Raw genomic sequence first — 9,988 nt, 5'->3', positions numbered from 1 at the left:
GAATGGCAGTCAAAAGTTTTCCACTTCTGCGCACGGAACCATCCTCATATATGCTAGAATTAATCCTCCAAACATCCGCTCTACTGTAAATTTATTTTAATCTCTCCTGGATACTGGTTAAGAACTCATACTGTTGTTTGTTTATAATATTTGTCTCATTGCTGGTTTGAAAATTAGATATCGCCATGTTCATTTGTGTTGCTATCTCGTCTTGCTTCTGTATATTTAACATGAGTTCCTTGGGATATGCTAATTCTTTTTTTTTTTTTGTAACATTGTTGTGTTGTAGTTGCTGTTAGTCACTTTTGATGATACGAGATTTTCCGGGTTTTCCGAATTATGGCCGATTTTTTTCTCCACTAAAAACAGCCATTATTTCTTTTATCGAACACATAGCATTCTCAAGCTTAGCCAAGCAAAAAGAGATATTCATATAGCAGCAGGCATCACATTTAAACATCAGATTTTTGTTAGATTTTAAGAGTTTAAAGCTGGCGGAATTTAGCTTTGCGCATTTCAAATGAAAATTCTGCAAACAAATTCCGCATGAAACAAAATCACAACCCACGCACTGCGAGCCGCAATTAGAACAAAAAGACATCGCGAAAGTTTTTACATATGTTTGTATATGCATAAATATGAAGTACACGACGGAGCTAAGTAATGGTGCATTTACATGGTGTTTAGGCCACTAGCCTAAACCAAACTTTGAAAGGGTGAACCACCCTAATGTTCGTGTGCATACACACATCGATATGTACATACATACGAATATGAGCATATAAATAATTGCATTACATTTCCCGCCAACTATTATAACGATTTAGCCAAATTTCCCCTCAACACAGCTCGCTGTTTGGGGGTTCGGCAAAAGGTGTCAAAAACTAGCGCGGTCATTCCATTTTTATCACAATTGAGCACGGACGCCTTTTTAGCCACCACCCTTCATCTCACACCACAAGGTAATATTGTAAAATATTCACCGATACCCAAACAATCTCAATAAAGATTTTAGCAAGTAATTATTGATTTTCTTTCCATTTAATTAAACTTGGATGCCCTGCTGGAGTTGCCGGCCACATACGCATCCCAGGTTGACATGGTCCATCTCCCCGGTATATGATCACAAAGTGACCAGCACCTACATACTCAACATACACTTGCAAAGGTTCACTGCAGCATTCGCAAAAATCATTATTTCTGAAGAGGCAAAACCAGCTTGCTATATTTAATCTCGGCCAAAAACTTGCTAAATTCAAACAGCACTTCCATAACACTGCAACAATCGGAGCACTTGCTACTACTAACAAACTACTTTCGATGATCAGCTAATCGATCATCAGCTAAGATCCAGTTCAAAAATAACCAGGATTTGTAAAGGTACGTGGTTAACATTTCTGCACTTCTATTTGCATACACGTCGATTTATTATAGTGCTCAAAACCGATATTGCGCGCAAATACAAAAAGAAACGCGAGTGATTTTGTGGATTCAGTGCATTAACGTAATATATCTTCTTGTTCAAATAAAGAGTTTGTGAACATATTAAATAAAGTACACAAGTGCACGGCCACTTTTATCAGAACACTCACTTTAGTTTGGTAGTGTAATCAGTGACTCAAATTAAACGTCGTCACACATACATAGATACATATATGCTATTAGATTTCTTATTTCGAAAAACTTTTTCCACATTGCAAGCGCCCATTCAATTTACATATTTGAACATTATTTTGGCTTTCACTTTTTATTTCGTGCATGTAGTTTAATTTGTTAACTATCACAATAACAACACTTGTTTGAGTTTGGAGGAATCTTAACCTCATTTATAATTGCATTTTGGTGTTACACAGACTCGAAGCACTTTTATCGCTGAAATACCGCTTCCACAAAATCACTACACGCGCGATATAACTCTTGGAACAAAAATATACAATTTTGTGTCCTCATTTCAAACATATCATATAATTGTACCTTGGTGTGAGTTGGGTGGCGACCATATTCTGTAAATAGATACATATATAAGTGCAAATATACACACGCACATACAAATAACAATAAATAAATAAATTGTGTATGTTCGCTGAAATTCTGTTGTTATAATGTTGTTTACAACATTCCAAAAACTACCTAGTTAAGTTTTCGTTTCGTATTGGGGGTTTTATTCACTAAAGCAAATAAAGTATGGATAAATTTATTCGACTGGCAGACGCTGTGACCGAGTTTGAGGCCGACTACAATGACACGGCCCAAACTGATCACACTAAATACTCTCTTGCTATTCAGCAAGATGAACTTAAAGCTAGAACTAGTACATTCCGATAGGTTAGTCACCACAGGAGTCGCCACTGTGAAGCCTAAGTACAAAAATTCGTATGCTGTATACCTGCGCTGCATGTCAAACATGGCAGAATTCCATGCAAAGTTAGTAAAGAATGACAAAGATGTAGAGGATATGTCCGCCCGAGAACATAATATTCAACTTCCTCCGTGCGATACGGACGTATTCAAAGGTGACTATCTCACATGGCCTACGTTCCGAGATATGTTTACGGCCATATACATACTCAACAAGCGTCTCACTCCTGTGGAAAAATTCTTCCACCTAAACCAAAAAACAGAGGGGGAGGCCAGAGAGATAGTAAGTAAATGCCCATTGACTAACGATGGCTTTCAAACTTCCTGGAAAAATTTTAGTGATAGATACGAAAATAAACATATCCTCGTTAATGCCCAATTAAAGATTCTATTCAACCTACAGGCGGTATATAGAGAGTGCGGTAGCTCCATCAAACAATTGCAGCGAGATATTAATAACTGTCATGCATGTCGACTTTACTGTGTCAACAGATTGACACATCAAACTGGGATGCAATCATTACATATCTCTACTCAACGAAGTTACCAGAAACTACATTAGCGTTGTGGGAGCAAAGTATTGAAAGCAAAACTGAAATATCCAAGTGGGAGGACATGGATAAATTTCTTTCACAACGGTTTCAAACTCTACAAACCACTGCAGGGCCGCACCATAGTAGGCATACCAACGAAACTCATCAAAAAAGATTAAAATCATTCCATGTTAGCGTACCCAAGACAATTTGCAATTTCTGTAAGAGCAACGATCACAAACTATCAAGTTGCCAAGAATTTCTCAACCTAGCAACAGCCGACGGAATATCCTTCCTAAAGAATAATCTCAATTGCCTGAACTGCCTTTCCTCCAAACATACGGTGTCAAGGTAGTTGTAGGACCTGTAACTTGAGGCACAGAACGCTCCTACATATCCAGGCGGTTCCGCCAAAAGCAACTGTTCCAGCAAACAATCCCATTCATACAGATGACGTCGCGTCAAGCCCAAGCAAAACGCGACTCTGCACCACAGCAAATAACGTGCAAGCTTTCTTCGCTAATACGAAAAAGAGGTTTTATTAGGAACAGCGCGTGTTAATATCTTTTTCCAGAATACTAATTTATCGGCCCGCGCACTAATAGATCCCGGCTCAGAACCCTCTTTCATGACTGAAAAACTTAAGCGTAGGATTAATATGCCCACAAAAAGGATAAAAGCCCAGGTATCGGGCATCAATAACACGGTCTCAGCTCAAGTTAACGAGACTTGTTTCATACAGTTGCGGTCAACTATTGACCCTTCAATCAATATAAATACGCAAGTCCTGGTTCTACCGCAACTCATCGGTAATTTACCGACTTGCGAAGTAAACGCTAAGACTAAACAAGCATTTCCTGGCCTACTATTAGCGGACAGCAAATTCTTCGAAAATGAACAAGTTGACCTTATCCTAGGCGGTGACATTTATGCCCAGATTATGGCATCAAAATAAACGTGTCACGGACCCTGCTTGCTCAAGAAACCGTCTTCGGCTGGATATTAACTGGCCAGACGGAGCCAAAGTCTCCAACCAAAAAATGCGTATTTAACCAATGCGTAAATAACCGACAACTGTCCTTGAAAAGCTACTCAAGAACCAAAAATCACAAACAAGGAAAATATTTTACCATACAAACGCTAAAATCACGGCGAACCCTAGTATCCAATTCTTTGGGCGGGGGAGGGACCGAAGCTACTCGTTGTAAAAAGTCCTCAGCCCGAAGGTGGCGAGGTAAAACAATCTCAACAATTAAGCCTCATACGCAGTGCCGTGGTACAGGGCAACAATACCACAATTCAAAACAAACAGGTTGCAAGATCCTACTACGAAACTAGCAAATTTCACTTCTTTAGAACCTAAAGGATTCCACTACTAAACCGGCAAACAAATATACAGTCCACTGCATCTACACACATACGAGCAAAGAACTCTAGTTTTCACATGTAGAGCAAATTAGTATTCCACTAGCGAAATAAGTTATAATTTTTATGTCACCATTTAGCATTGCAAACTTATTTTCGAACCCAGGCTAATGACCATTCGACATCATGCTACAAACATTTCTTTTGCATGAAATAACAACGACACCCTACAATCATAAAAATGTCAGTTAAATATGTTGGATAAATTTGCTCTGTGTAGTTCGTTTCACGAATTAAGTAGACGTGGGAGAAGAAGATATTAACACTATTACTTATGTTTTATCGATCATCTTAAGCACCATTTGCAAGCCGATTTCAAAAAAAAAAAAACTTGATTACCGACATAGCGTAAAACATGCATCTCTCTTTGCTACCACAATGTCTGTTGCTAGTAGGCCGGCCAGATATTATAGTGACATAATCAGTACAGTTGGGATCAAAAATCAGTACAAAGCCATAAAAATCAGCTCATTTTTAAGCGTATTTTTTATTATTAACAATATAACAACCAAATAACAGCGCATTAATTTAACAAAAAAAAACTAATAAAATAAAAATTCATTACTTTAAAACAAATCAAAGGTATTCCGTATGTATGTACACCTGTGCTCAAGAAAATAGTAGTAAAATGTATTGACAGGTTTTGAACATTTTTTCTTTCCCTACTAATTTAAATTTTTTATAAAAATATAGTTAATTCTATAACAAAAGACATGTGAGTTTAAGTCTCAAACTTTCTAGAAAATTTATAAAAATTGAGAAAATTTAAAAAAAAATTGTAGCCCATTCAGTTTCAGTAGAAGAAGATCTCGAGTCAGAATCTGTTTGCATATTTTAAGCTACAAATTTAAAAGATATTTAGTTGGTGTGCTTATTAAATACAACATTCACATTAAAATGTTGACTAAAAGGTGTATTACCGAATTATCGCTAAAGGAATTTTCGAGTACGAATGAAATTTAATAGTGTTAAATGTGTAAGTATGTGCAAGTAAAATTACAGGTGGTCGAACATCAAAAATCAAAGTAAAGCTACATATATCATATCCAAGAGTCGGTAGTTTGCACCTTTTCCAAATTTTTAGAACTTACTTTGCCCCTAGCAGTAGTCGTCTTAAGTTTGAAATACTGACAGCCGATTCCTCAGTGGATGTTTAATTATAATCAAAAGATTATCTCTTATTGTCATCTTCTCAGTGTATTTAATATATGATTAACTCACCACCACCTTTCATAAGATTTATTTATGGCAAAACCAGCTTTTCCTGTAAATCCTGTAAAACCTGCAAATCGTGATTGCAAATTGGGTTGGGTTGAATCTAAACATTTTGTTATTTTGCGAAATCCTAGGAAACGAGACAATTGCAAGCTAACACCTTTTTAATAATGGTTCAAGTTTAATTAATGCTTTCAATCTGCTCACACGTATGAGTTGTCAAAAACCATTGTTTTGAACATGTAAACCTCAAGTAAATGTCAATTACACCAATTTACAAAAGTATTTATTAAATGTAAAAATCAGTACAAAATCAGTACAAACTCAAAAAATCAGTAGATTTTGCGTACTGATTTCGAGCTCTTAAAAATCAGTACAATAGAAAAAAATCAGCACATGTACTGATTAAATCAGCGCATCTGGCCACCCTAGTTGCTAGTTGTGCTCATACCGAAGCCTACAGATCCGGCAATCATAGAGCGAAGCCACACACCATCTGCAGCTTATCATTTTTAACAGCAGTAGTTTGTAGTGGTTTGAGCGGAGGAGGAAATCAACTTTTGGGGCAACTGTGAAGGACATCAAGTAACAAGTAAGAAAGTCTAAGTTCGGGCGGAGCCGAACATTAAATACCCGGCGCAAGTATTAAATATATGTTTTTTCACCTTTCCGAAACCTTCCGCTAGATGGTAAGCCGGGGTGTATCAATTTTGAGTAAATTAGCGTCCTTCAATTTCGAAATATTGAAGTTTCAAGCATTTCTGAAATTTACCGTTATATGAGAAGCGGCCGTTATTTTAGTCCGATTTCAATAATTTTCAACGTTTTGCTTATATGTGGCAAGCACAATAACCACACCGAGTTTGGTACAAATTGGTAGAACGGTTACCGATATACTAATATGTGATCATAAGTGGGCGGTGCCACGCCCATTTTCCAAAGTTTTACCATAAACGTATTTCTTGGTAAAGAATTGTTGCAAGCATCAATTTTGAATAAATTAGCTTCAATATTAACTGATTTATCGAAGATTTTGTATTTCTCTAAATTACCGTTATATGGGATGTGGGCGTGGTTATTGTCCGATTTTAAAGATTTTCAGCCATTTGGAATGTTGTGCGAAGGCCAACAACTGTGCCAAGTTTGGAAGAAATTGGTGCAGCGGTTACCAAGATATACACATGTAACCATAAGTGGGCGTGGCTACGCCCATTTTCCAAAAATTTATAATATTCTTATTTTTCGTTTAAAACTTATTATAAATATCAATTTTGAGTGAATTATCTTCATTAGTTACTAAAATATCGCAGTTTTCGTATTTCTGGAAATTACCGTTATATGGGAAGTGGGCGTGGTTAAAGTCCGATTTCGCCCATTTTCAATACCAACCTACCTTGGATTAGGAGAAACCTACATACCAAATTTCGTTGAGATATCTCAATTTTTGCTCGAGTTATCGTGTACACGGACAGACGGACAGACGGACAGACGGACGGACAGACAGACATGGCTTAATCGATTTCTTTTTTCATCCTGATCATTTATGTATACATTTGTCTATATCTATCTCGATTCGTCTTGGCTGTTACAAACAACCGTTATGTGAACAAAATTAATATACCCTTGTGCACAAGTGCGCTCGGGTATAAAAATGGGGAAATACATGTACGGTGACCTGTTCGGAGCTAAATGGATACGATGCAAGCTAAATGGAAACATAGCATTTCAACTGCTATCGAGAACTCCATATTTATGTATCCTACTGGTTAACGAATGTTACTAAGTTGCATCAATTTCTTACGTTCTATACTTCGCTTCCTTTAAATGTTACCCTGGGGTTGTATCTTAATTTATCAAAAATCTAAAAGCCTCAACAAAACATTACGGGCAACACTTCAAGTTATTAACCTTGACCCCTTTGGTCGCATATGTATAAATGCAATATACTTAGATAGAGGCAGCACTTTTTTCACTGAGAATTTGGTCCCCTTAAATGTTAACCGCAATACACCATCGTTCTTGAAATTGGCCTCAAATTTACTACTCAGATAGCATTATTTTTTTTTTTTTGCGTTTTAAGTTACTCCCGTTCTGCCAGGCAGGGAGATTTATTTGGCCCACTCAACGAGTACAGCGCCATCACCAATTATGTATTTCTGTTATCGTATATCGTATTTTCTATTTCCTTCCTTATGTTACACTCGTTTATCACTCGTTCTTTTGTTGTATCGTTCTATATTCGGTATGTTAATGAAGTATAGCAAAATAACTTCTTTTTGGTTGTTTGTGTTTCCGACAGGGTAGGAGTATGATTTATTGTGGAACGATTTTCCGTCATCCCTTGTCAAATTGGGCACAACGCCGAAACCGGTTTGTCTCCAAACCAAATTTGACAAGGGATGACGGAAAATCGTTCCACAATACATTATAGCAAAATACTTAAATTAATTCTGTTGAATAAAGATATCTTATGATTTGTGTTGTGGATGTTTGCTGGATTTCTAGTTTGTTTATGTAATTGTTGATATAAGTCGATTATCACTAAAGAGTAACTTTCGTTTTATTGATGATTTCGTCTATCATTTGCAGAGCTTTCAGTCCTTCCGCTTGAAATAGTTGTATCATATTGTTGTATTTGCAGAGTGCAGGAAATTTACTTCTAATTGCATCCCACCTAGGGCAGATGTGTAATATGTGAGTAGTATCATATTCACAACTGCAAGTTTCGCATCTATAGCTTTCTATTACTTTTAGTCTCAACATTGTACATTTGTCAAAAGTGTGATTTGATAATATCCTGCAAAACCTTTTTATTTGAGCTGCGTTAAATTTAATTTTCGGCTTATGAAACCAAGGTTTTTTCATAATTTTTGGAACATCGCATAATAGTCTTTTCCTTTTTCTAGAGTTATAGTTGCATATTCTTCTGGCCATTTTTGAGTTTATCTCCTTTCGACTTCTTTAATCGCATCTGCCAGGGTCCAGCAAATGTCTTCGTAATTACCAGTGTGTTCAGCGCTTTTGGCGGCTAAGTCAACAATTGTATTTTGATAAATGTTTTTATGGCCAGGTATATAATATATTTCTACTTCCGTGAGGTTGCTGTTGTTTATAAGTGCTAAAATTTGAATTACAAGGCTATTCGTGCTATTTTTGTTCTGTAATGCTCTCGCTCCAGACTTGCTGTCCGATAAGATAGCAATTTTTCGGAGACCATGACAGGTTGCAAAGTTAATTGCTTTTTCAAAGGCCCAGAGTTCAGCTCTCATTGACGACATTTCTTTGTTGGTGTAGAAGGCTAGTGTGGTGTTCGTTTTTTCGTAATGAAATGCTGCTTTAGTGAGGTGGTCTTTAACAGATCCGTCCGTGTGAAAGATTTATATGTGTTTGTCTCCGAGTTGGTTTATTTTTTCTTTAAATAGTTGACTTATCGTGTTTTCATTCGCTTCAGATTTGTTTTTAATCGATTTTTGAAAGAATTCGGTGTGTATAGTTATTTCTTTTTTGTTGATATATTTTCTTTTAGTATAGTTGTAGTATTTATGATAATGTCCTCAAATTCATGAAATACTTTCGTACAGCTGGTTGAAAAATTTATTTGGTTTTGCATTAGCAGTTCTTTAGCAGGTAGATCAACTTTTAATAATTCTTTTGCTGTAGCAAGTTGCAGTCTGTACTGGAGCGGTAGTTCGGCTGCCATGTGGTATATTACGTGAATAGGGGTAGATTTTATTAATCCCAGACTTTTCCTCATGAATTGATTATTACAGCTTTTAAGTTGATCCACAGCTATTTTGGATATGTTCGCAAACGATGATGCCGCGTATTCAAGTTTTGATCTGGCGAAGGCTTTATATAGCTGCAGAGCCCTTGAGGGTCTTACTCTAAAGGTACATCCGCTAAGTGTTTTTAAAAAGCTACTTCTTTTGTTGGTTTTGTCTATTATTTCGTTTATGTGAAGATTGGCAGAGTTAGTTTTGTGTATGAACCATCCTAAGTATTTAATAGAATTAACTTGTACTAATTGCGTGTTGTGTATCTGAATGTCTAGGGCTTTCCTTCTATTGTTAAAGTGAATAATGTTGGTTTTCTCAAAGTTGATTGTTAGGTCAAGTTGGCCACAAATTTCATTGAATTTCTCCAGTTTCTGTTTTAATTGAGTTTTAGCACCGTTGAAGTCACGGTTAGCCGTTATTAAAAAGAAGTCATCGGCGAATTGGAATAGAATGGTTTTATTGTCGGATAATTGCTGTAATTTCGTTGTGTATAAGTTAAATAGAAGTGCACTCAGTCCTCTTCCTTGGAGTAATCCTCTGTTGATTTGTATGCTTTTCTTTCCAAGGTGTAATGTTCTTCTAGAGAGGAATTCATTGATCCACCTGACTACTGCTTCAGTTATGTTTGCTTCACTTAAGATGATTGTTAAAGTTTGAATATTGACAGTATCGTAGGCCTTA

General features: G+C 36.5%; 1 protein-coding gene across 1 annotated transcript in view; it reads right to left on the bottom strand.

Moving 5' to 3' along the window:
* Nucleotides 1-9,988, bottom strand: part of LOC118756896 (sodium-dependent nutrient amino acid transporter 1-like) — a 111,212-nt gene that overhangs the window by 100,575 nt on the left and 649 nt on the right. The gene's annotated exons all lie outside the window — the stretch shown is intronic.

Source organism: Rhagoletis pomonella, unplaced genomic scaffold, assembly GCF_013731165.1.
Source record: "Rhagoletis pomonella isolate Grant_MI unplaced genomic scaffold, Rhpom_1.0 Rhpom_scaffold_00002, whole genome shotgun sequence".
NCBI lineage: Eukaryota > Metazoa > Arthropoda > Insecta > Diptera > Tephritidae > Rhagoletis > Rhagoletis pomonella.
The sequence above is the reverse complement of the archived record's forward strand: the minus strand, read 5'-3'. Positions and strand labels throughout refer to the sequence as shown.